This window comes from Scyliorhinus torazame, chromosome 24 (assembly GCF_047496885.1).
Source record: "Scyliorhinus torazame isolate Kashiwa2021f chromosome 24, sScyTor2.1, whole genome shotgun sequence".
Lineage (NCBI taxonomy): Eukaryota > Metazoa > Chordata > Chondrichthyes > Carcharhiniformes > Scyliorhinidae > Scyliorhinus > Scyliorhinus torazame.
In genome coordinates, this window is record NC_092730.1 from 41,942,411 (window position 1) to 41,969,886 (window position 27,476).

The following is a 27,476-nucleotide window of genomic DNA, read 5'->3' on the forward strand; positions in this document are numbered from 1 at the left end:
CAGAGAAAAAGTGCAAACTCCATACAGTCAGTGACCAAAGGCTGGAATTGAACCCGGATCGCGGGCGCTGTGAGGTAACCACTGTGACAACGTGCCACCGTATGAGGTCATAACACATCATATATCAGATCAAGCATGATCTCATTAAAATACGGAGCATATTCGATGGGCTGAATGGTCTACTTCTGCTCCTCCGTCTTATACCCTGATATTGTGTAAATGTGTTCCGGTTCTTGTGTAAAACTCTTGTTAAAACAACACAGACACCGCATGTCGATTGCATCTGATTATCTGGCGCAGAGAAGGCGATTGTGGAATACATGTCGTACCCATCAAACTCTGCTACTCACCTGACTGAGATTTGTTCTGTATCTGTAAATCACAGGTAGTATTCGCGAGTGGAGGGAACACTGCACCTCAGTCTCTGGAACAGGTTGTGAGAGCAGGATTCCTTCATTATGTGTCAATGTCTGATACTGTATGTGAGGGTGGGTTTCAGTCTCTATCAGACATTGGTACTGAATGTCAGTGTGAAAATCTTTCTGTATCTGTCAATCACAATTACCGTTTGGGAAAAGTGAGATTAATCCGCAACATCATCACGGCTGTGACAGACAGAGAAAGACACACAGAAATGCAGGTAGAGACCATCAGGACACACGCACAATGCCACACAGAAAAGGTGCCGAGATGGTGAAACTGTTTTTTTCGGAAAATGTGTTTTCTGCTGCACACAGAGAGGCCCTGTTTGTAAATGTATATCCTGCTGTGTAACTGTGCTCTCTGCTATGTAACTGTGCTCTCTGCTGTGTAACTGAGCTCTCTGCTGTGTAACCGTGCTCTCTGCTGTGTAACCGTGCACTCTGCTGTGTAACTGACCTCTCTGCTGTGTAACTGTGCTCTCTGCTGTGTAACTGTGCTCTCTGCTGTTTAACTGAGCTCTCTGCTGTGTAACTGTGCTCTCTGCTGTGTAACTGTGCTCTCTGCTGTGTAACTGACCTATCTGCTGTGTAACTGAGCTCTCTGCTGTGTAACTGAGCTCTCTGCTGTGTAACTGGGCTCTCTGCTGTGTAACTGAGCTCTCTGCTGTGTAACTGGGCTCTCTGCTGTGTAACTGACCTCTCTGCAGTGTAACTGAGCTCTCTGCTGTGTAACTGAGCTCTCTGCTGTGTAACTGTGCTCTCTGCTGTGTAACTAAGCTCTCTGCTCTGTAACTGACCTCTCTGCTGTGTAACTGAGCTCTCTGCTGTGTAACTGAGCTCTCTGCTCTGTAACTGACCTCTCTGCTGTGTAACTGTGCTCTCTGCTGTGTAACTAAGCTCTCTGCTGTGTAACTGACCTCTCTGCTGTGTAACTGAGCTCTCTGCTGTGTAACTGTGCTCTCTGCTGTGTAACTGTGCTCTCTGCTGTCTGCTGTGTAACTGAGCTCTCTGCTGTGTAACTGTACACTGCTGTGTAACTGAGCTCTCTGCTGTGTAACTGATCTCTCTGCTGTGTAACTGTGCTCTCTGCTGTTTAACTGAGCTCTCTGCTGTGTAACTGTGCTCTCTGCTGTGTAACTGTGCTCTCTGCTGTGTAACTGACCTATCTGCTGTGTAACTGAGCTCTCTGCTGTGTAACTGAGCTCTCTGCTGTGTAACTGGGCTCTCTGCTGTGTAACTGAGCTCTCTGCTGTGTAACTGGGCTCTCTGCTGTGTAACTGACCTCTCTGCAGTGTAACTGAGCTCTCTGCTGTGTAACTGAGCTCTCTGCTGTGTAACTGTGCTCTCTGCTGTGTAACTAAGCTCTCTGCTCTGTAACTGACCTCTCTGCTGTGTAACTGAGCTCTCTGCTGTGTAACTGAGCTCTCTGCTGTGTAACTGAGCTCTCTGCTGTGTAACTGAGCTCTCTGCTGTGTAACTGTACACTGCTGTGTAACTGACCTCTCTGCTGTGTAACTGAGCTCTCTGCTGTGTAACTGTGCTCTCTGCTGTGTAACTGTGCTCTCTGCTGTCTGCTGTGTAACTGAGCTCTCTGCTGTGTAACTGTACACTGCTGTGTAACTGAGCTCTCTGCTGTGTAACTGATCTCTCTGCTGTGTAATTGTGCTCTCTGCTGTGTAACTGTGCTCTCTGCTGTGTAACTGTGCTCTCTGCTGTGTAACTGTGCTCTCTGCTGTGTAACTGAGCTCTCTGCTGTGTAACTGTTCTCTCTGTTGGAACCGTGACTCTGCCGGTGACAGATCTTCAGTGTGGTTGTGCTAATCATTCCCTGTTGTGTAAATGTGTTCCCAGTTGTGGAAATATGGTCCGTCTGAATAAGAACCTTTCTGCGCCATTACTGAGACGAAATTTCAATTCCAGATTTATCAAATCTTGTCACGAAAGGTGAGTTCAGGCCTCTGGATTCCCAGTCCAGCGACATAATCTTGTGTTCCTGTTATCAAAACAGTTCGTTCTCCTTAACATTCTCAATACTGTGAAGGTTCATCTAATGGTTTTTTCCCCACGCAGTTTCAATCCCTACTCAAAGAAAGACTGGGACACCGTTCATCGCATTACTGCAATCCCGCGTGTCTGATTTTACAATGCTTTCTATAGAACGAATTGGTTGCATAGCTGTCAGCCGCGATGGCCGAGTGGTTAAGGCGTTGGACTCGAAATCCAATAAATTTCCCCGCGTAGGTTCGAACCCTACTCGCAGCGAAATAACGGCCATGTTGGAGCCATTTGTTCGAAAAATGCAGTTTTGTGTCATCATTCAATGTATTCTGATGAAATGTCATTACATTAGAATCTTCTTGTGCCCTGAAGCTGTTTTTCTTATTCTGTTTTCGCTCTGAATTTTCTTATTTGTCAGGACAAGATCATCACCTCAGTAACGTTCATATTAACTTCGTCAGGAAGCAGAATTGTGAAAATGTCTGATCACAAAGCAATGTGAAATTTATTTTTGTCACATCTTTTGCCAGAATTCATCATATGTCAGAATTTTTAATGTCTCTCATTGTGAAACTGACCAGCCGAACTGAAAGTTCTAAATAAAGCAGCGCAACAAATTGAAGGCTTGTCAACAGCCGGGAAGGGAGCAATGCTCCCCATATACCGTCCCTGCTGACTCACCATGGCCCAACTATTGTTTATCTTCACTTTTCATTTGCTTGAGAGACTGTTTTTAATCATTCTTACAATGTTTATGCTATTTCACTCCAATTTAAAAATGTTCCTGAAAGTGTCAGGAACCATCCAGGAGATGGCACCAGTCCACAATACATTTATTGATGCTATTTATTTCTGATGTTCTGTGTGTAACAACAATCGCTTATTGTCACAAGTAGGCTTCAATGAACTTACTGTGAAAAGCCACATTCCGGCGCCTGTTCAGGGAGGCCGTACGGTACCATTACATAGGACTCTTACTCCGGCCTGAGACCTCAACTTGTCCTTGTGTCCCGATGCTGCCGTTTGTAACCTGCTTTGTAACCATCACTTTTATGAATTAGTCATCATTTTGTAAGTAACTTAGGTGCTAATTTCACCAGGTACCAGGTGTGTCCATAACACAGTTTGTAAACTGAAATGTACTTGTCTCATTTTTCTGGCCCGGATAACCCAGCTGTTTACTATTGTTTCTAACTGAGAACTCATGTGTTCAAAAAACATTTGTACTGAAAAAGAATGAAGGTGGATTTTAAGAAAGAAGCGCACAAATGAAGGTTATTTTGTTTATTGAATTTGAGGAGTGTCCAAATTTAAAATGCTCATGAATGAAAGTGTCTTTGCCGAACGCCTCCCGTTCAGCCAGGAGATGGCACCAGTCCACAATAAATGTATTTATGCAGTTTATTTCCAATGTTAGGAATCATTACATAGGGCTCTTACTCTGGCCTGAGAGCTTACCTTGTCTCTGTGTCCTGAGGCTGCCATCTTCACCCTGTTTAAGCAATCATAGAATACTTCTTGTGCAGAAGGAGGACATTCGGCCCATCGAGTCTGCACTGATCATCCGAAGGAGCACCCAACCTACGGCCCATACCCACGTAAACGTTTGGACTCTAAGGGCTAATTTAACATGGCCAATCCACCTAAACTGGACATCTTTGGACAGTGGAGGAAACTCACGCAGACACGGGAAGAACGTGCAAGACTGTAACCCAAGGCTGGAATTGACCCCGGGTCCCTGAGTGTTAACCACGGTGACACCCAAAAGCCGACTCTGGTGGGATTTGAATCTACCGCCTCATGGCCACGAATTGCATGTTTTTGTATTAGTCGTCATAATGTAAGCCATGATGTGGTGATGCCGGTGTTGGACTTGGGTGGGCTCAGTAAGAAGTCTTACAGCACCAGGATTAAGTCCAACAGGTTTCTTTCGATTCACCTGAGGAAGGAGCTGCGCTCCAAAAGCTAGTGATTCGAAAGAAACCTGTTGGACTTTAACCTAGTGTTGTAAGACTTCTTATCACAATGCAAATACATCAGTTGCTGATCTCATCAGGCTCCAGGAGTGTCCGTAAACTGAATGTTGCTTGTGTCATTTTACTGACGCGATTAACCCAACTTTTCACTCTTGTCTCTATTTACGATTTGCTATTGTTTACTAATATTACTTACATTTATTATTACTGTTATTATTATTTACATTGTGTATTTATGCATGTCTTATCAATGACCTAGAGGAAGGCACAGAAGGGTGGGTGAGTAAATTTGCAGATGATACTAAAGTCGGTGGTGTTGTCGATAGTGTGGAAGGATGTAGCAGGTTACAGAGGGAGATAGATAAGCTGCAGAGCTGGGCTGAGAGGTGGCAAATGGAGTTTAATGTAGAGAAGTGTGAGGTGATTCACTTTGGGAGGAATAACAGGAATGCGGAATATTTGGCTAATGGTAAAGTTCTTGAAAGTGTGGCTGAGCAGAGGGATCTAGGTGTCCATGTACATAGATCCCTGAAAGTTGCCACCCAGGTTGATAGGGTTGTGAAGAAGGCCTATGGAGTGTTGGGCTTTATTGGTAGAGGGATTGAGTTCTGGAGTCGGGAGGTCATGTTGCAGCTGTACAGAACTCTGGTCCGGCCGCATTTGGAGTATTGCGTACAGTTCTGGTCACCGCATTATAGGAAGGACGTGGAGGCTTTGGAGCGGGTGCAGAGGAGATTTACCAGGATGTTGCCTGGTATGGAGGGAAAATCTTATGAGGAAAGGCTGACGGACTTGAGGTTGTTTTCGTTGGAGAGAAGAAGGTTAAGAGGAGACTTAATAGAGGCATACAAAATGATCAGGGGGTTGGATAGGGTGGACAGTGAGAGCCTTCTCCCGCGGATGGATATGGCTGTCACGAGGGGACATAACTTTAAACTGAGGGGTAATAGATATAGGACAGAGGTCAGAGGTAGGTTCTTTACGCAAAGAGTAGTGAGGCCGTGGAATGCCCTACCTGCTACAGTAGTGAACTCGCCAACATTGAGGGCATTTAAAAGTATATTGGATAAACATATGGATGATAATGGCATAGTGTAGGTTAGATGGTTTTTGTTTCGGTGCAACATCGTGGGCCGAAGGGCCTGTACTGCGCTGTATTGTTCTATGTTCTATGTTCTATGTTATGTTTTACATGTATGAACCGATCTGTCTGGACTGTATGTAGAACAATACTTCTCACTGTACCTCGGTCCACGTATTATGGGCCAGGGTTTAGAGAACCCCAAAGTATATCACGGAGTTCACCTGACCCACAACTTTAAATACATTTTGGTTATGGGGAGCACAAGGGCCCATTTTACAGGTGTGATGCAACAGAGATCTAAAGTATGTTTAAAACAAAAGTATTTTTATTACATGAATCCAGTTAACATTTTATAAACACACAGTAAACAGTATATCAACTACAAATCCTGACCACTCCCCAAAAGATACAGGACTCTATAGACAACCCTTCATAACTTTCCAAACACCATCTGGCCTTTGCTTGCGAAATCCAACCAACTGTCCTGGCTTGAAACAATTCACACCTCTTTAACCTGGGGTTATCCCTCTCTCTGGCTCTGTAAAGACTTAATTACCTGCAAATGCTCGCATTTAAAGTCTTGCATCTTTGACTTTGTCTGTATAAATGTTTCTGGAACCTACCTCTCCATTCAGCTGGGGAAGGAGCAGCGCTCCGAGAGCTAGTGATTTGAAACAAACCTGTTGGACTTTAATTTGGTGTTGTAAGACTTCTTACTGTATGTGAGAAGGGATAGAATCTCCGTGAAAAAAGACCATTGGATTTGGAGTCCAACCCTTGAACTATTCGAAAATCTCAGCTCCCTAAACGCACTGTTCGACTGATTAAATTGTTGGTGTAACAATATCAGTTACAGATATTCCAGAAATTCATGTTTTTTTAAAAAACATTGCGGTCAGTTGGGCGCAGTTGGTGAAGAAGTGAAGTATTGACTGCGGTGCATTATCTAACCAATCAGAAAAGGTACCAGCTTACACCTGACTAAAGTTAACCAGTTCTGATGCCTTTCAATTCCAGATTTATTAAATCAGTGAATTTAACTGTCACCAGAGGCCGTGTTGGGATTTATTCTCTGTCCCAAAGATTAGTTCGGGCCGCTGGTTTCCCAATCCAGTGTCATAACCTTTCACCCCAGTTAACAAAACCGTCCATTCAGCTCATTACTAAACACCTTCCTGAGTAGATTAGAATTCCCGCCACAGAATCTTATTGAACCGATTGACACAAAACATTTTGTTCTGGATGGAGCTTCGATTGTTTATCCAGATCAAACAGAAATTGTGGATTCCTTAGGATCTAAGCAGAGTACCAAGATGAGAAACAATTGAATGAACAAAATAGCAAGAAAATAGATTCTGAGACAAGTCGGGAAATGTTTAGACGGAAACGCGGAACTTTGAGCTGAGGAAGGAAAACCAGCAATGTGATTTCGGTTTGAAACGGCCGCGGCAGGACTCGAACCTGCAGTTTTCTGATATTATCAGTAGATTCACCTTATCCGTTAGGCCACGCAGCCACCTGCTGCGCTGAGATAACTGATGTTAACATCATGTGAGAAAATACTGTGACTAGACGTGTTTCATTTCTGTGTTTTGATGATCCGCTGATTCCCAGATTCCATAAAATACAAGGGAAAGCTCCAGCTGCCGGAATTTGGTCATTTTCGATGTCGAAAACTCCTTTCACCCTGTGAGCCGTGAAGATTCATGGAGCAACATCCACAAACTCGGCTGCTTCCGGACATGTGTCACATCCTCTGCCTGCTCCACAATCACATACAGTCAGTGATCCTCACCAAGTGAACGAACACAAACTCCCCTCAATAAAAACTGCAGAGAAAGAAAGGGAGCGTCATTGCACCAATTCACTTTTCCATTTTCCTCACTTCAATATTGTACCTGCCACCCAGCAACTTCCCCACAGGCCTGGAGAAAATCAAAGGAAGGACAGGAAATTGTTCACACTCCAACCATCTTCATTGGAAAGACAAACTCGATCTTCAGTCATTGAGCTCTAGGCTGTAGGTAATGTTTGTGTGGGTGCTGACTCAGAAACTTAGCCCAGGTCACTGCAGTTATGGATTTGATATCATTTGCGCTGGGAGTTTCTGATAGTGCGTCGTGTGTCAGGATGGCCGAGTGGGTCTAAGGCCAGTTCGTAGTTCAGGTCGCAGTCTCCTCTGGAGGCGAGGATTGAAATCCCACCCCTGACATTGACAGTTCCTCCGCGAGGGTCCATCCAACCCCGCGGGATCTCTCACCTGGAAACACAAGGGGAGCAGATACAGAGAAACAGCGACCACCTGCAAGTTCCACTCCGAGACACACACCATCCTGGGAAATATATCACCCTTTCTGTGGCTGGCTCACAATCCCGGAACTCCCTCCCTAACGGCACTGTGTGTGTGCATACACCACATGGACTTGCAGCGGCTCAAGATTCACGTCACCGCCAAATTCTCAAGGGTAATACATTTTGGACAATAATTGTTGACGGATTCAGCGACACTCACATCCCGTCAAATATTTTAAAAAATATTTTGGAAACCGAGTCCCCTGAACTCAGCTCAGAAAGTTCACAAATCACAAAGCAAATTACTTCAAATATTGATCATCATAAATAATAAACACAGGAAATGCTGCAAATGCTCAGAATTAAACAGCATCTGTGGGGAGAAAACTAGAAGCAGCGTTCCAGCTCTGTGATTGGATCATTTCCTTCTCTCTCAATGTGAAATCCTGGACTCAGCTGATAAACAGCAAGATGCCAATCACCAGTCATCAGTATCAGAAACAATGAACCTTTAGGATAGCGAGGCCGAGCGGTCTGAGGAGATGGGTTTAGGTTTCAGTCTCTTCGAGGATGCGGGTGGAAGTCCAACCGCTGCCAACATTTGTAGGAAAAGCGGCTAAGGTGGGAAATGGAAATAAAAGTGAACGATGTTGCAAAACTCTTGCTCTTCTCCCAAAATATCTTTCCGTTACTGACATTGTTGTGTCCTGTGTAAGTCGAGCTGAACTGATTTGGTGCCGCTTGTTCTCACCTTGCAGCCCGTCAGTCTCCGTATTCCAGGGACCATTTATGACATCATCAAAAACGCCCTCCCCTGCTCTCCCCATTCACCAGACTGAAGGGACAATCCCCTCCGCGACCGCTGCTCCACCGCCAATATCCGCTCACTTTCTATCTGCACCTTTCTTTGCAAGTGCAGGAGATGCAACTCCTGTCTTTTTACCCCCTCCCTCCTCATTATCCAAGGGCCCAAAACACTCATCCCAAGTGAACCAGTGAGACACTTGTGCTTTTCAGTTTAATCTCCTGTATCATAGATTATCATCGAATTCACAGTGCAGAAGGAGGCCATTCGCCCCCAACGGTATTTGCTGCCACAATTTGGTCTCATCTACTTCAACAGGTCAGATAACAGACTGTGACCGCTTTGATAAATCTCTGTTCAATCCACAATCATGACTTTGAGTTTCCTGCCACTTGTCATTTCAATTCTCCACCTCCCCACTCTGACCTTTCTGTCGTTGGTCATCCGTGTTCCAATGGCGATTAACGGAAACTCGAGTAAAACCACCTCAACATTTAAGTAGCCACCCACAGAACTCCGTCCTCAACATCGAGCTCAGTAATTTTAGATTATGTTTTGTTTGGTGTGTTTCTTGCCCGTCCCCGTTTTTTTGCTTCTAATTGCATTCATTCATTTTGCACTTGGACGGCGGAGAGACAGCTGGAGATTTTTCTAGAATGAATTGTAGAGCTCAAGGCTCAGACAGCTGAAGACGCGGCCGCCATTGATGGAAAAATGAAAAGTGCAAATGACAAGAGGACAAGGAAAGAGAAAGGTCTGGGAATGGAACCGGAACTCCAGTGAGAAATCTCCCCCTGAACCGCTAATGTTCACACGGCCGCTCATTCCACGTGTCCAGTCGGAAACATGTCTGAAGGACCATGCAGTCTGACAGAGCGCCTGTGATCATCCTCCACTGTCTGATCTAAAGCTGCAACATGAGCTGTTCATCACAGCTGTGATAAACGTGTTGGTGTTAGATTCACATCATCCAGTGGTGTCGATTCACATCATCCTTGTTTGGAGCTGCCTGTGAGGAACAAACTGCCCGCTGATATATCTGCACGGTTTGCAATCTGTCTGAGGAGGGAACAGACTGACTCTGGTCAGCAGCTTTCAAAGATTTTATTTATGGGATTTCTTCTGTGACGTTGTTCTGATGGGAAAGCGGAGAGTGACTGGAGTCGCCTTTCAGAAGGACCTGGAGACATTGATAAACCTGTTGCTGATTTATTCAAACCTTGCCTAAAAACCGACTCTGGTGGGACTCGAACCCACAACCTTTGAATGTCTCATCACGACAGCGACTAGAAGCCCAACGCGCTATCCGTTGCGCCACAGAGCCACACCTGCAACGCTTTCCCATCCCCATATGAGGATTTCTGTAGTTGTCCAACAGGCAGTTCAAAAGTTCAGTAATTCGCAGAGTGACGACATTTCAAAACTACTTCATTGTCTGGGAATGTTTTGGACCGTCCTGTGGCTGTGAAAAGCGCTACAGAAATTCTAGTAAAACTCCGAAAGCACACAGCCAGGTTGGTGCAATGGGAGGACATGTAGCAGACAAGGAATGAGGCGATTTATTTTTGTAGGAAGAACAGAAGTAGACAATATAAAATAAAGTGTCTATTTACAAGAAAGAGTGCAGGAACAGCGGGACATGTGTCCAAATCATTGAAGGTGACAGGGCAGGCTGTAAGAGTCGTTTATAAATCAAACAGTGTCATGACTTTATTAATAGCGGCACTGAGTACAAGATGACAGAGGGGTCATCTCTCCCTTTTCAGCTCCTGACTGCAGAGGCTTTTCTTGTGAAACCGTTTATTGGAAAACCTCTTTCCCTGGAGGGAGGCGGGAGTTTGGAACTCCCTGCCTGAAAGGTTGGTGGAGCAGATCCCCTCATAATATCTAAGAAGTGTTTAGATGGGCATTTGCGATCCCAGGGTACACGAGGCGATGATCCAAGTGCTGGGAAATGGGATGAGAATGGTTCGGTGGTTGTTTCTGACCGGCACAGATGCGATGGGCTGAAGGGCCATTTCTCTGCTGTCTGATTCGATGACTTTCTGAATGAAATGCAACATGTGTTTGCAGCTGTCTCTGTCTATATCCTGTTGTATTCACAGGAACAAACAAACTAGGCTGGTCGTTGAGCACCTCGAGACTGTTCTGCCCTACATTTAGATTGAGTAAGGGCTCCGTGTATTTTAACTCCAGCTCCCTGACTGGATTTCAGAAACCCTCCACAAACGGCAGTCTTATTGAATAATACAGATCCCAGAGATGGATAATCAGCGATAATCACAGCCAGAGAGACCTGCAATAACCCTCAGAGCAGGAAAGACAACTCATTGTCCTTTGGCCCAACAGCAAAATACTGCGGATGCCGCAAATCTGAAACAAAGACAGAAAATGCTGCAAATATTCAGCTGACCCGGCAGCTTCTGTGGAGAGAGGAACAGGTCGTTCCAATGAAGGGTCAGGATCTGAAATGTTAACTATTTCTCTTGTCAGTGATACCACAGATTCGTAAAATATTTCAAGCATTCCGGTTTGTTCAGCTAAACATCCTCACACTCTGTAGCTTAGATCAATCCCAGCAGGGTGTCACTGCGTTTGACCTGATCTGTGTGATTGAACACTTCCTCCATAAAGTCACAGAGTCATAGATGTTTACAGCATGGAAACAGGTCCTTCGGCCCAGCTTGTCCATGTTGCCCAGTTTCTATCACCAAGTTAGTCCCACTTGCCCACATTTGATCCATGTCCCTCTATATTCACCCTGCCCAGGTAAATTTGATTTGATAAAATTAGCATTTGATAAGGTTCCCCATGGTAGGCTTATGCAGAAAGTAAGGAGGCATGGGATAGTGGGAAATTTGGCGAGTTGGATAACGAACTGGCTAACTGATAGAAGTCAGAGAGTGCTGGTGGATGGCAAATATTCAGCCTGGATCCCAGTTACCAGTGGCGTACCGCTGGGTCCTCTGCTGTTTGTGATTTTCATTAATGACTTGGATGAGGGAGTTGAAGGGTGGGTCAGTAAATTTGCAGACGATACGAAGATTGGTGGAGTTGTGGATAGTGAGGAGGGCTGTTGTCGGCTGCAAAGAGACATAGATAGGATGCAGAGCTGGGCTGAGAAGTGGCAGATGGAGTTTAACCCTGAAAAGTGTGAGGTTGTCCATTTTGGAAGGACAAATATGAATGCGGAATACAGGGTTAACGGTAGAGTTCTTGGCAATGTGGAGGAGCAGAGAGATCTTGGGGTCTATGTTTATACATCTTTGAAAGTTGCCACTCAAGTGGATAGAGCTGTGAAGAAGGCCTATGGTGTGCTCGCGTTCATTAACAGAGGGATTGAATTTAAGAGCCGTGAGGTGACGATGCAGCTGTACAAAACTTTGGTAAGGCCACATTTGGAGTACTGTGTACAGTTCTGGTGGCCTCATTTTAGGAAGGATGTGGAAGCTTTGGAAAAGGTGCAAAGAAGATTTACCAGGATGTTGTCTGGAATGGAGAGTAGGTCTTACGAGGAAAGGTTGAGGGTGCTAGGCCTTTTCTCATTAGAACGGAGAAGGATGAGGGGCGACTTGATAGAGGTTTATAAGATGATCAGGGGAACACATAGAGTAGACAGTCAGAGACATTTTCCCCGGGTGGAACAAACCATTACAAGGGGACATAAATTTAAGGTGAAAGGTGGAAGATATAGGAGGGATATCAGAGGTAGGTTCTTTACCCAGAGAGTAGTGGGGGCATGGAATCACTGCCTGTGGAAGTAGTTGAGTCGGAAACATTAGGGACCTTCAAGCAACTATTGGATAGGTACATGGATTACGGTAAAATGATACAGTGTAGATGTATTTGTTCTTAAGGGCAGCACGGTAGCATTGTGGATAGCACAATTGCTTCACAGCTCCAGGGTCCCAGGTTCGATTCCGGCTTGGGTCATTGTCTGTGCGGAGTCTGCACGTCCTCCCCTTGTCTGCGTGGGTTTCCTCCGGGTGCTCCGGTTTCCTTCGGGTGCTCCGGTTTCCTCCCACAGTCCAAAGGTGTGCAGGTTAGGTGAATTGGCCAATGATAAATTGCCCTTAATGTCCAAAATTGCCCTTGGTGTTGGGTGGGGGTGTTGAGTTTGGGTAGGGTGCTCTTTCCAGGAGCCGGTGTAGACTCAAAGGGCCGAATGGCCTCCTTCTGCACTGTAAATTCAATGATAATCTATGATTAATCTAGGACAAAGGTTCGGCACAACATCGTGGGCCGAAGGGCCTGTTCTGTGCTGTATGTTCTATGTTCTATGTAAATATTTCACTGTATTTTAAAGGAAAACATTGTACCGATTCTACACTGCCTCTGGCAGCCCATTTCGGATGCTCACCACCCTCCGCGTGAAAGCAAATCCTCTCTGGTCTCTTTTGCATCTCTCCCCTCTCACCTTAAACATATAGGAACATATAGAACATAGAAAATACAGCACAGAACAGGCCCTTCGGCCCACGATGTTGTGCCGAACCTTTGTCCTAGATTAATCATAGATTATCATTGAATTTACAGTGCAGAAGGAGGCCATTCGGCCCCCCGAGTCTGCACCAGCTCTTGGAAAGAGCACCCTACCCAAACTCAACACCTCCACCCAACACCAAGGGCAATTTGGACATTAAGGGCAATTTATCATTGGCCAATTCACCTAACCCGCACATCTTTGGACTGTGGGAGGAAACCGGAGCACCCGGAGGAAACCCACGCAGACACGGGGAGGACGTGCAGACTCCGCACAGACAATGACCCAAGCCGGAATCGAACCTGGGACCATGGATCTGTGAAGCAATTGTGCTATCCACAATGCTACCGTGCTGCCCTTAAGAACAAATAAATCTACACTATATCATTTTCCCGTAATCCATGTACCTATCCAACAGCTGCTTGAAGGTCCCTAATGTTTCCGACTCAACTACTTCCACAGGCAGTGCATTCCATGCCCCCACTACTCTCTGGGTAAAGAACCTACCTCTGATATCCCTCCTATATCTTCCACCTTTCACCTTAAATTTATGTCCCCTTGTAATGGTGTGTTCCACCTGGGGAAAAAGTCTCTGACTGTCTACTCTATCTATTCCCCTGATCATCTTATAAACCTCTATCAAGTCGCCCCTCATCCTTCTGCGCTCTAATGAGAAAAGGCCTAGCACCCACAACCTTTCCTCGTAAGACCTACTCTCCATTCCAGGCAACATCCTGGTAAATCTTCTTTGCACCTTTTCCAGAGCTTCCACATCCTTCCTAAAATGAGGCGACCAGAACTGTACACAGCACTCCAAATGTGGCCTTACCAAAGTTTTGTACAGCTGCATCATCACCTCACGGCTCTTAAATTCAATCCCTCTGTTAATGAACGCGAGCACACCATAGGCCTTCTTCACAGCTCTATCCACTTGAGTGGCAACTTTCAAAGATGTATGAACATAGACCCCAAGGTCTCTCTGCTCCTCCACAATGCCAAGAACTCTACCGTTAACCCTGTATTCCGCATTCATATTTGTCCTTCCAAAATGGACAACCTCACACTTTTCAGGGTTAAACTCCATCTGCCACTTCTCAGCCCAGCTCTGCATCCTATCTATGTCTCTTTGCAGCCGACAACAGCCCTCCTTACTATCCACAACTCCACCAATCTTCGTATCGTCTGCAAATTTACTGACCCACCCTTCAACTCCCTCATCCAAGTCATTAATGAAAATCACAAACAGCAGAGGACCCAGAACTGATCCCTGCGGTACACCACTGGTAACTGGGATCCAGGCTGAATATTTGCCATCCACCACCACTCTCTGACTTCTATCGGTTAGCCAGTTCGTTATCCAACTGGCCAAATTTCCCACTATCCCATGCCTCCTTACTTTGTGCAGAAGCCTACCATGGGGAACTTTATCAAATGCCTTACTAAAATCCATGTACACTACATCCACTGCTTTACCTTCATCCACATGCTTGGTCACCTCCTCAAAGAATTCAATAAGATTTGTAAGGCAAGACCTACCCCTCACAAATCCGTGCTGACTATCCCTAATCAAGCAGTGTCTTTCCAGATGCTCAGAAATCCTATCCTTCAGTACCCTTTCCATTACTTTGCCTACCACCGAAGTAAGACTAACTGGCCTGTAATTCCCAGGGTTATCCCTAGTTCCTTTTTTGAACAGGGGCACGACATTCGCCACTCTCCAATCCCCTGGTACCACCCCTGTGGTATGTTGACTATCTGCCTGATCTATGCTCCTCATTATTTTATAGACCTCTATCAGTTCACCTCGAAGCCTCCGACGCTCCAGGGAAAAAAGTCCAAGCCTGTCCAGTCTCTCCTTATAACCCAGAGGACCAAGTCCTGGTAGCATCCTCGTAAATCTCTTCGGCACTCTTTCTAGTTTACCAATATACTTCCCATGATAGGGTGACTAGAACTGAACATAGTATTTCATGTGTGCTCTTACCAATGTATTGTACAACTTCAATAAGACGTCCCGACTCCTTTATTCAATATCCTGACCAATAAAACCGAGCATGCTGAATGGCTTCTTGACCACCCTGTCCACCTGCGACTCTACTTACAAGGAGCTCCGAACTTGTACCCCTAGATCTCTTTGTTCTGTAATTCTCCCCAAAGAATACAACAGCGCAAAATCAGTCTTTGTTCCAGAATTGCAGGTTTAACTTGTCCTTCACTTTCCAGTGGATAATTTACAGACATTTTAACAGAAGGACTGAATTCAGTCCAATGGTTAATGCTTTCGACTAGAAATCAACTGGATTTTTCCCTTTGACTTCAGTCCTGCTCCCAGAGAATCTGTTCAGTCGTTAAAATAATGTTTTCTTTTGAATCCTTTATTTCCACCGAATGTTGACGCTGAAATTCCTCACAGTTCTCTCCATTGTTATCTACTCTGCGGGTATTGACTGCACCGTCTATTTGAGACATGCTCACAGGGCTGTGAGAGAGGCTTTCTTTCAGGTTTTAGGCCTCTTTTGGTCATTAAACAAAAACCGGATATCTGCAGAGGAACTCGGAATACCAAACCTCTCTTCCCAGGATGAACTTAGTCAGGGGACAAAATGTTGTTTGAATACAGAATAAAAGGTTTGAGGATTTGGGGTGAGATTCCTGGAGATTTGGGAAGAGAGCGATGTTGTGGAGCATTGTGACAATAGCAGGATACGAGTTTGGGAGATTACCCAGTCTTTGTGGGGGGCTGTGGGAAGGAAATTGTCTTGCCTGCCCACTCAAGCTGAATGTTGGGGTTGAGGTGGTGATCAGATTCCGTGCGGAGGGTGAAATCCTTTCACTGAATTTCACGTTTACAGCTCAGGTCCTCGAGAAATCGCTGCTGTATTCCCAGGAGGTGGTGGTCTCATTCTTAAAGCAAAAAATTTCAATCCAGGACCGGTTTGTCAATAAGAACAAGCTGGAGGATTGGGATGATAGAAACTGTTCAGCACTGATTCATTTTATTCATTGTTGTGTCCTGGAATAAGCAAGTGGATTGTAGCTGTCCATTAAAAACGCAAATAGAATTCGGAAGTTTCTGGCCAGTAACTTCACAATGTCCACTATTACATCACTCAGCATCCTCAGCTGCATCTCATCTGGTCCACATGACATGTCACCATTACCTACAGCCAGTCTTTCTCATTCCTCTTTGACATAAGTTTTATACAAAAGAAAAGAATTACGAATGGTCGATGAGGAAAGTGAGCACTTTTATTGAAGGGAGTTTAAAGAAACCTTTGTGATAAAGAAGTGGGATTCGGGAAATGAAAGTAACAATAAGTGGAATGAAGGCACGGGTTGTTCCTGAACTGATTGTAGAATTTGCTGTTTATTTATTCAATAGAGATTTCAGGCCCATTGTATTTGATGTAATTAAGGAGATTAACATTGAAGGAAGCATGTCATTGTCTATAATGTGTGATTACCTCCTTTTATCAAAATTGCTCTGATAGATGGGATTCAAAGAATTGGAGTCATATGGCATTCCTGTGGATTGTTAGATCCTTGCGAGGATTCAAACAAACCCTTTGGAAAACCGCCAAGACCGAGGAGGTTGTGCAGTGGAGATTGACTGGAGTGGTATCAGTGGTGAAGAGTGTGCTTCCGGAAGATGTATTTCCAATATTGCAAACCAGGCTGCACATTCAGAACCTTCTTACCAACTTCTCATCGATGAAAAGGATGCACTGGTGAAAATCTTCCATGAATCCTTAAATTCTGGAAAATTGCAGCGTGTTTACTTCAGACAGGCATCATAATGAGCGCAGGCTGGTAGTGCCGGAGAGCCTGTTCCTGTGCTGTACTGTTCTTTATGGAAAACTGCCAACATAACACCCTTATTCGAAAAGGGAGGGAGACAGAAACAGATAACTAAATGCTAGTTAGCATAATATCTGTCATGTGGAAACTGTTAGAATCCATTCTAAAGGATATAATAGCAGAACATTTAGCAATATATAACATAATGAAACAGATTCGGCATGGCTTCAAGAAGGGCACATCATGCATGACAATCTGTTCGAATTATTTGAAGTGGTAATGATCAGGATAAATAAAGGGGAATCCTGCCTCCAGCTGCCTCCCTACCTCCAGTTCCCTCCATCTGTTCCTCTCACAATATCACCCATTGTGTCACTCACCTCTTTCCCCCCCTCTCACCCTTCCTCGCTTTTCCTAGCCGCCCTCTATCTCTAATCCAATTCCCTTTCTCTGGGATCTGCCTTGTCTCCAGGCTCCCACTGACCCCGGGTTCGGGGACTCTCAGGCCGGCCAGGGCTCTTTAACCGGCTCCATTCACAGGAAAAGTAACTTCAGTTTCCACAATATCATCCGCTCTCTCGGAAACCCCCAAACTGAAATTCAGACTCACCGTGAAGGTGGAGACTGCGAGGGCAGCATGGCGGCACAGTGGTTAGCACTGCTGCCTGACGGCGCCGAGGTCCCAGATTCGATCCCGGCTCTGGGTCATTGTCCGTGTGACGTTTGCACATTCTCCCGTGTTTGCGTGGGTTTCGCCCCAGAATCCAAAGATGTGCAAGCTAGGTGGATTGGCCACGCTAAATTGCCCCTTAATTGGGAAAAATGAATTGGGTACTCTAAATTCTTTTAAAACAAGGTGAACACTGCGGGTCCCGCTCCTGCTGTTTAATACAGATCACTATAACTGGGCACAGTGAGCAGAAAGAAATTCGTGTTCTTTGTGTAAATTTCACTCCAATTTGAAACGCCCCTGAATGAAAGTGTCCGTGTCACACGGCTCCCGTTCAGCCAGGAGATTGCACCAGTCCACAATAAATGTAGTTATGCAATTTATTTCTGATGTTCTGTGTGTCATTACATAGGACTCTTACTCTGATCTGAGACCTTACCTTGTCCTTGTGTCCTGATGCTGCCCTTCTCATCCTGTTTCGGTAATAACTTTTTACTGGTATTAATTATGTAACTTACTTAGTGATTAATTTATTCAGCCACTAGGAGTGTTTTAAGCTCATTCTGTGAACGGAACTTTGCGTGGCTCGTATTTCCGGCCCGTTTAACCCACCTATTTACTATTGTTTCAGACTGAGAACTTAGTTATTAATGTTGAAGATTGTTGTTTATTTAAACTATGTTTCCACTCAAAACAAATTGATGCGGGTTATTAGATAAGAAACCCATGTGTGATGAGAACAATTGGTGAATTTTATTTGAGGAGTGTCCCCTCCTTTTCTGTCCTGACCTGCGATATTTACAAAGAACAAAGAACAAAGAAATGTACAGCACAGGAACAGGCCCTTCGGCCCTCCAAGCCCCTGCCGACCATGCTGCCCGACTAAACTACAATCCCTGGGTCCGTATCCCTCTATTCCCATCCTATTCATGTATTTGTCAATATGCCCCTTAAATGTCACTATCGTCCCTGCTTCCACCACCTCCTCAAGGCAGAAGGAGGCCATTCGGCCCATCGAATCTGCACCGACCCTCTTAAGCCCTCGCTTCCACCCTATCCCCGTAACCCAATAACCCCTCCTAACCTTTATGGTCACTAAGGGCAATTTATCATGGCCAATCCACCTAACCTGCACGTCTTTGGACTGTGGGAGGAAACCGGAGCACCCAGAGGAAACCCACGCTGACACGGGGAGAACGTGCAGACTCCACACAGACAGTGACTCAGTGGGGAATCAAACCTGGGACCCTGACACTGTGAAGCCACAGTGCTAATCACTTGTGCTACCATGCTGCCCTAGAATTAGGCCACTCGACCCATCGAGTCTGTTCCGCCATTCAATCATGGCTGATATGTTTCTCATCCCCATTCTCCTGCCTTCTCCCCATAACCCCTGATCCCCTTATTAATCCAGAACCTATCTGTAAGATAGATCCAATTCTCACTCCTAGCCCCGTAACCCCACCTAATCTTTTTGGGGCAATTTCCCCCACAAAGTTACCCAATTCACCTAACCACATCCTTGGACCGTGGGAGGAAACCGGAGCACCCGGAGGAAACCCACGCAGGCACGAGGAGAACGTGCAAAGTCCACACAGACAGTCACCCGAGGCCGGAATCGAACCAGGGAACTGGCGCTGTGAGGCAGCAGTGAAGACCACTGTGCCACCGTGCCGCCTCCAAATAAATTCCACCAGTTGCCATGGAGGGATTTTGAACCTGTGTCCCTCGAGAATTAGCCTGGGCCTCTGGATTACTAGCCCAGGAACATCACCATTACACCACAACCACTTATTTAATTAAATAATTCACCACTGTGATGGCCAGGAACTGAAGCTGGGTCAAATGCTGGGACAGTCACCACTATACCACCACCTGCCCCCCGGGCAATGTCACCCCCTCTGTATTTATAGAACGAATACACAAACAATGAAGCGGGGGAATGTATTAAATCAGAGATTGGATATTCTTGTAACCAATATGGCTGTAATGGGAATCCTTCATTTTCCGATAGATCGGGATGAGCTGGGTCGCTCAGGCAGAAATCAGATATCTGGGGATTTAAATGTGATACTACAATGATAATATTTAACCATGTTAATGTTATTTTGCTCCAATTGAAACGTGAAGGCAGGAGAATACATCGTTGCCTTGCTGCACAACTTGCTTTCAGCCAGGAGATGGCAGCAGTGCGCAATAGTTTGGGTCTCCTGTTTGGCCCACAGATCTCGATAGGAATGGAGCTGCTGCTTCCCGGGGAGCTGCCAAGCAAGAGGCACAGATACTGACCAACTGCACCCGCTCCAAATGGATTCCCCAAATTACTGAACAAAACAAAAACAAGCACAAATCATATTTTAAGAAACTATGACAGTGACTCTGAAAACAATACACCAACACCTCTGAAAAAATCGACTTGCTGTAACTAATTCAAGATGAACCGTTTCAATATCAGCCGTAATTCCTTACCAGTTCTCAGACAGGCACCGACTGGTTAGAAGTTTGCTTCACTTTTCAAGGTCCGGCTCAATAAAATCAATCACAGACCCATGATCTGCTTTCCTCCTGTTCTCAGACACATCCACTTTGTACAAGGGCGCACTAACTGGTTTTCAGAGTAAGAGTCAGACTGCAGTCACCTCGTTCTCTCTCGATCCCTTTATCTCAGAGCCACCTCACAACCAGGAATGGAACTTCTCACAGAGCCAAGAATGGAATAGTTTGTCGATTCTTCCACTTATTCAGGACCGTCCATCACCAGGACGTATTCGTCCAAAAGAGTTGGGGTGAGATGGGGCTGAGTTTCACTGTGAATCCAATCAGTCCCCGGAGAAGCACAAAAACAGTGAGTGAGGGAGGGAGAAAGAAACAAAGAAACAGATAGAGAGATAAAATATGTTCCATTTCTACCACGATCTTTTTACCCAGAAATACATTCACCTGGATGAAACCAAACCACGTTTCCATTCGCTGCCGTTGCTGCTTCTCCTTCCAAACGTTGCAGGAAACGTTATTATTTATTGATTGTTGTTTTGAGTGCGAGCTTCTTTATATTTCGTTCAGTTTCAAAAACAAATGTTGAATATCTGACTGAACTCGATATAGGTTCAAACCGTTCATTTACAAACATTCCGATTCATTCTCGAGTCAGCGGCTTGTGCGGGGAGTTCAGCAAACATTTCGAATCACAGTCGCTGCGAGCAGGGCTCGAACCTGATATTTAACAATATCCAGTAATACCCCACAGAGGGGCAATAAGGATGTTGAACAATATCTAGTAATACCCCACAGAGAGGCAATAAGAATGTTAACAATATCTAGTAATACCCCACATAGAGGCAATAAGGATATTTCACAATATCCGGTAATACCCAACAGAGGGACAATAAGGATATTTAACAACATCCAGTAATACACCACAGAGGGACAATAAGGGTATTTAACAATATCCAGATATAAACCACAATAAAACTCGAGACACCAGTTTCCCCTCTCGGACGGGTGTGAACAATCCAACCAGACTATTTACAACCAGAGAAGAGGAGATTTACCCGGAGTCCTGCCTCCAGCTGCCTTTCTTCCTCCAGCTCTCTCCCTCTGTTCGTTCTTCACTCTCACACATTGTGCCATCCTTCGATTTCCCTCCCTTTCCCCCTCCCTGTCTCTTCCTACCCCACTCCCTCTCTCTAATGTCTTTCTCTTTCTCTGGGCTCTCCCTTGTCTCCGGGCTCCCACTGACCCCGGGCTCGGGGACTTTCATCCCGGCCAGGGCTCTTTAACCGGCTCCATTCACAGGAAAAGTTTCCACAATAACATCCGCTGTCTCTGAAACCCCCAAACTGAAATTCAGACTCACCGTTAAGGTGAAGACTGCGGACTGCGGTTCCCGCTCCTGCTGTTTAATACAGATCACTATAACTGTGTACAGTGAGCAGAAAGAAATTGCTGTTGTTTGTAAACATTTCTTACTGACATCACTGTCATTCTGCTTTAACAGGACGAGGTTGTGTCTTCTGATATTTCAATCGATATAAAACTGTGCAAAGATATAAACTGAACGGGTAAATCTGAAATATCCTGAAAAGATTATTTACATTATGCTTCTAAACGGAGTCATTTCATTTCCACACAATGAACTTTGTCCAAATGTAAAATTGTGGAATCAGCTGTAGATAAACTCAGTCAGCCTGACGTGATTTGAACAAGCAACCTCCTGATGTGACAAAGAGTCATTAGACTCAAAACATTAGATTTTACTCTCCCTACAGATGCTGCCAGACCTGCTGTGATTTTCCATCATTTTCTCTTTCGTATCAAGCAACCTTCTGATCTGGAGTCAGACGCGCTACCGTTGCGCGACACGCTCAAGTACTGGTCACTGAACCTTTCTCCTCATAGATTTATTCATTATCAGTCAATGACTGGTACTGCACGTGAGGGTGGAATCCAGTCTCTGTCAGATATTGGTGCCGAATATCAGTGTGGAAATCTTTCTGTATCTACCAATCACAATTACTGTTTGGGAAAAGTGGGATTAATTCAGTATCGGTGGGTATGAGTGTTTTTTGGGCTGTTGGGGCACTCAACAGCGGATCAATGGTTTCCTGCTTGAACCAAGCATAGAATTCATTGAGTTCATCGGAGAGGGGTGCTCTGCTGCTGGAGACGCTGCTCGGCGTCGCTTTGTAGCCCGTTATGTTGTTTAAACCTTGCCGCAACCGACGAGAGTCTGTAACGCTAGGCTGTGACTCTAGCTTGGTCTGATATTCTCTCTTGGCATACCGGATGGCTTTACCGAGGTTGTACCTGGATTTATTGTATAGGTCAGGGCCGCCTGACTTGAACACCTCAGACCTGCCCTTCTGTAGGGAGTCAATCTCCCGATTAAGCCATGGTTTCTGTCATGATATCCTCATTAACATATCTTGGTGCAATAACACACAAACACTGATAAGCAGGTAGATGGACCAACCAACACACAAACAACATCGCAGCCAATCAGCAGTGAGAGCACACGCACTATAAAACAGGGAACACCACAGTTCCCGCTCATTCTACCAGGAGAGAGCTCAGAGCACAGATCTCACAGCGTGCCACTCAGACATACACCATGTGCTGAGTGTCTCACTAAGATAGTGTTGGGCTGGGTCCACAGGTTTGCTGGTGAAGTACGAACCACAGCCAGAAGTTAATAGTTATTATTGTACAGAATAATAAAACAGAGTTGTACCATCTACAACCGTGTTGGTTTGTTTGTTTATCGGAACACCCAACACGACATGATACCAGGTCTGGATACTCGCCAGCAACTGTGAGACCTACCGGCACCTCTTCAGAAACCCGCCATCCTGCGCCATTGAAACCATCATCCCGCCACATCGGATCGCTGGAAACCTTCATATTCCGGATCGCTGGAAATCTTGGCGTCAACTGGAAGCTGTTTAAACAGAGCTTCCAACTCTTCCTAGAAGCCACAGGCAGGGAGAATGCATCGGACACCAGGAAGATCGCCCTCCTCCTCTCCACGGCAGAGCAACACGCCATCCACATCTACAACTCCCTGGCATTCACGGAAGGCGAGGACAAGACGAAGTACAAGACGGTCCTTCTAAAATTTGAGCAACACTTCAGCGTGGAAATAAATGAGAGGTTCAAGAAGTAGCTCTTCCAGCAGCGCCTGCAGGGTATGGATGAGCCTTTTCAGTCTTATTTGACATATCTCCATATCCTCGCGCAGTCCTGTGGCTATGAGGCCACCTCCGACTCCATGATTCGGGATCAGATAGTTTTTGGGGTCACCTCGGACACCCTACGCCAGCAGCTCTTCAACATAAAGCGCCTCACCCTAGCCACCGCCATCGAGACCTGTGTCCTCCACGAAGACGCAACCAGCCGGTACTCCAAATTCCAGGCAGCCGAATCGGCACGGCAGGGTTCCTATGAGCCGAGCAGGTCCAGTCGATTGAGTTCCTCCCGGCCCGCGGCCCGGACGGGGGCGGCCATTTTGCGCGCTTTCCGAGGCCTCCCGCGCTTGTACACGCCAAAAGAGGGGACATCGACACAGAGGGACGGGATGCGCAGGCATGCTCTATGCAGGACCGCACCATGCATGCACGGTGGCGCGACGAACGCCATGATGTCACGACGTGCGGCAACTGTGGATTCGCACACTTAAAGCGGCAATGTCCAGCCAAAGCGCGACAATGCCTCTGCTGCAGCAGGATGGGCCACTACGCTGCCTGCTGTCGAGCAGCTCAACGTGCCAACTCTCTGCAATTCTGCCAACCTCGCAGGGACGTGCGGGCCATTTAGCCCCCATACACCGAATCATACCCTGACGACGTGCAGACCGGTGATACCGACGACCGGGAAACCTTTTGTGTTGCGGTAATAAACAAGAACTGGATGTCCCCAAGTCGGACCCACCAGCCGATGCCAGTGCACAGCATTAATCCGGGCGATGAATGGTGTGCCATCCTAACGGCCAACCCAAATCCGTCGCCCACCTAATAGACTGGACTTATGAGCCTGTTTGCACATTGGACTCACTGAATTGTTTTGCAATACTGTTAACGTGTTTCTTTCTTGTTGTTCCAGAAGTTCTGTTTCGATATTTGCTGATTGCACTTGTTTTGTTTGTGCTACAACCTCGTTGCTCTGTTGCACCTGACACCTTCCGATGTATATAGTTTAGCCTCATGTACATGTTGTAAATATTGCACACACATATTCATATGCACTCAGTACACACCAATATTTATTACCATGTCGGCACATTTCCTTGTGAAAAGGGGGGATGTCATGATATCCACATTAACATATCATAACATATTCTCTGAAGGTAAACTTGCAGGTTGAGTTCGTAATTAAGAAAGCAAATGCAATGTTGTCATTTATCTCAAGAGGCTTGGAATATAAAAGCAGGGATGTACTTCTGAAGATTTATAAAGCACTAGTTATTCCCCATTTATTCTTCTGGGCCCCACATCTCAGGAAGGACATACTGGCAGTGGAGCGGGTCCAGTGGAGATTCACACGGATGATCCCAGGAATGGGAGGCCTAACATACGATGAACATCTGAGGATCCTGGGATTATATTCATTGGAGTTTAGGAGGTTGAGGGGAGATCTAATAGAAACTTACAAGATAATGAATGGCTTAGATAGGGTGGACGTAGGGAAGTTGTTTCCATTAGCAGGGGAGACTAGGACCCGGGGGCACAGCCTTTGAATAAAAGGGAGTCACTTTAGAACAGAGATGAGGAGAAATTTCTTCAGCCAGAGAGTGGTGGGTCTGTGGCATTCATTGCCACAGAGGGCGCTGAAGGCCGGGACGTTGAGTGTCTTTAAGACAGAAGTTGATAAATTCTTGATTTCTCGAGGAATTAAGGGCTATGGAGCGAGAGTGGGTAAATTGAGTTGAAATCAGACATGATTGAATGGTGGAGGACTCGATGGGCCGAATGGCCTTACTTCCACTCCTATGTCTTATGGTGTTATGGTGCAATCACACACACACACTGATGGACAGGTAGTTGGACTAATCAACACACACACAACATCGCAGCGAATCACCAGTGAGGGCACACGCACTATAAAACAGGGCACACCACAGTTCCCGCTCATTCTACCAGGAGATAGCTCAGAGCACAGAGCTGACAGCGAGCCACTCAGACATACACCATGTGCTGAGTGCCTCACTAAGATAGTGCTAGGGCTGGGTCCACAGGTTAGCTGTTGAAGTACGAACCACAGCCAGAAGTTAATAGTTATTATTGTACAGAATAATAAAACAGACTTGTACCATCTACACCCGTGTTGGTTCATTTGTGTATCGCAACACCCAACACGACAGTTTCTGGTTGGGAAACGTACGTACTGCTTTCTTTGGCACGCAGTCGTCCACACATTTGCTGATGAAGTCTGTGACAGTGGTGACATACTCATTTCAGTTAGTCGCTGAGTTCTTAAATATGGACCAGTCCACTGTCTCCAAGCAGTCACGTCAGAGCTCTTCTGCTTCCTCGAACCAGCACTGCACGACCTTCTTAGCTGGATTGTCCCACTTAAGTTTCTGCTTGTATGCCGGGAGAAGGAGCACCGTCCTATGGTCTGATTTTCCAAAGTGCGGCCACGGGATGGAACGGTAGGTGCCCTTGATTTTTGAGGAGCAGTGGTCAATCGTGTTGTCTCCCCTGGTGGGACAGGAGATGAGCTGGTGGAATTTTGGCAGTACACTCTTGAGGTTGGCCTTGTGGAAGTTTCCGGCCACGATGAATGTGCTTTCAGTATGGACAGTGTTTGACTATTCACCACCCAAGCCCTCAAACAAAAGCTAAAAATCACAGCATTTTCACTTCACCCACATCAAGTTACCCAGAGACACAACAGACACGTTCCAGACAAGGATGGGATTTGAAGCCACGTGTACAGAGCACAATGGATTATTGTGCATCACCTTAACAACGTGGTACAGCTGCTTTACTTCAGGGCCCTGTAGTATCCCTCAATCAGACTTCTTTGAGTTTCTTTCGCACAGGTGCTGATTTACAGTGTACCGTCAAAGTGTAAATAAAAAATAAATATCTGAGGAGAAAGGTTCAGTTATTAGAACTTGGGCTTCTGGCGCTAAGGTAGCGCGTCTGACTCCACATCAGAAGGTTGCGTCCAAATCACGTCAGGCTCCCGGAGATTTTCTGCAGCTGGTTCCAGGAATTTCTCTCTGTGTTGGAATGTTTTTGAAATGACTCCGTTCAAAAGCGCAATTCAAATAATCTTTTCCGGATATTTCTGATTTACCTGCTCAGTTTATATTTTTGCAAGGTTTAATATCGGATCAAATATCACGAGACTCAAACTCGTCCTGTTAATGCAGAATGACAGTGAGTTCAGTAAGAAATGTTTACAAACAACTGCAATTTATTTCTGCTCAATGTACACAGTTACAGTGATCTGTATTAAACAGCAGGAGCGGGAACCGCAGTCCGCAGTCTTCACCTTAACGGTGAGACTGAATTTCAGTTTGGGGGTTTCAGAGAGAGCGGATGTTATTGCGGAAACTGAAGTCACTTTTCCTGTGAATGGAGCCGGATAAAGAGCCCTGGCCGGCCTGAGAGTCCCCGAGCCTCCATGAATCTTCACAGCTCACAGAGTGAAGGGCTTTTCCACTTTGAAAATGACCATGTCCGGCAGCTGGAGCTTTCCCTTGTATTTTCTGGGATCTGGGAAACAGCGGATCACCAAACAATAGAAATGAAACACATAGAATCGCAGTATTTATTCACAAGAGATAAACATCAGCTCACGTATCGGAGCCAGTGGCCGCGTCGCCTAATGGATAAGGCGTCTGACTTCGGTGAATTTCAGTGATGATATCAGAAGATTGCAGGTTCGAGTCCTGCCGCGGTCGTTTTTTACAGAAATCCGGTGCAACTTGCTGACAGCCGAGTTTTCCCTCCTCAGCTCAAACTTCCACCTGTCCATCCAAACACTGTTGGGATTTTTTGGAATGTAATTTCTTGTAACTTTGTTCATTCAATTGTCTCTCATATTTTGTTTAGCCCCTAATGAATCCACAATATCTGTCTAATTTAGATAAAGTATTGAATAAATTATTATGCATCAATCGGTTAAATACAATTCTGTGGAGGAAATTCGAATGTCCTCAGGAAGATGGATAGAGGCATAGATGTTTACAGCATGACAACAGGCCGTTCGGCCCAGCTTGATCATGCCGCCCAGTCTCTATCACTAAGCTAGTCCCACTTGCCCGTGTTTGGCCCTCTCTTATCCACCCTGCCCATGTAACTGTCCAACTGATTTTTTAAAGATTAAATTGTACACGCCCCTGCCTCTGGCAGCCCGTCCCAGATACTCACCACCCTCAGCGTGAAGAAATGTCCTGCCTGGTCTATTTAGTATCTCTCCCCTCTCACCTTATACAAATGT

The 27,476-nt window shown here is 45.7% G+C and overlaps 3 non-coding genes across 3 annotated transcripts; 2 read left to right on the top strand and 1 right to left on the bottom strand.

The window, feature by feature from the left end:
- The first annotated feature begins 2,603 nt into the window (after positions 1-2,603).
- On the top strand, positions 2,604-2,684 carry trnas-cga (transfer RNA serine (anticodon CGA)). The gene has a single exon. It is a non-coding gene; the product is annotated as a tRNA-Ser (tRNA).
- A 7,125-nt stretch (positions 2,685-9,809) lies between these two features.
- On the bottom strand, positions 9,810-9,901 carry trnar-ucu (transfer RNA arginine (anticodon UCU)). Its single transcript is given in 2 exon segments — positions 9,810-9,845; positions 9,865-9,901. It is a non-coding gene; the product is annotated as a tRNA-Arg (tRNA).
- A 16,946-nt stretch (positions 9,902-26,847) lies between these two features.
- trnar-ucg (transfer RNA arginine (anticodon UCG)) lies at positions 26,848-26,937 on the top strand. Its single transcript is given in 2 exon segments — positions 26,848-26,884; positions 26,902-26,937. It is a non-coding gene; the product is annotated as a tRNA-Arg (tRNA).
- The last annotated feature ends 539 nt before the right edge of the window (positions 26,938-27,476 follow it).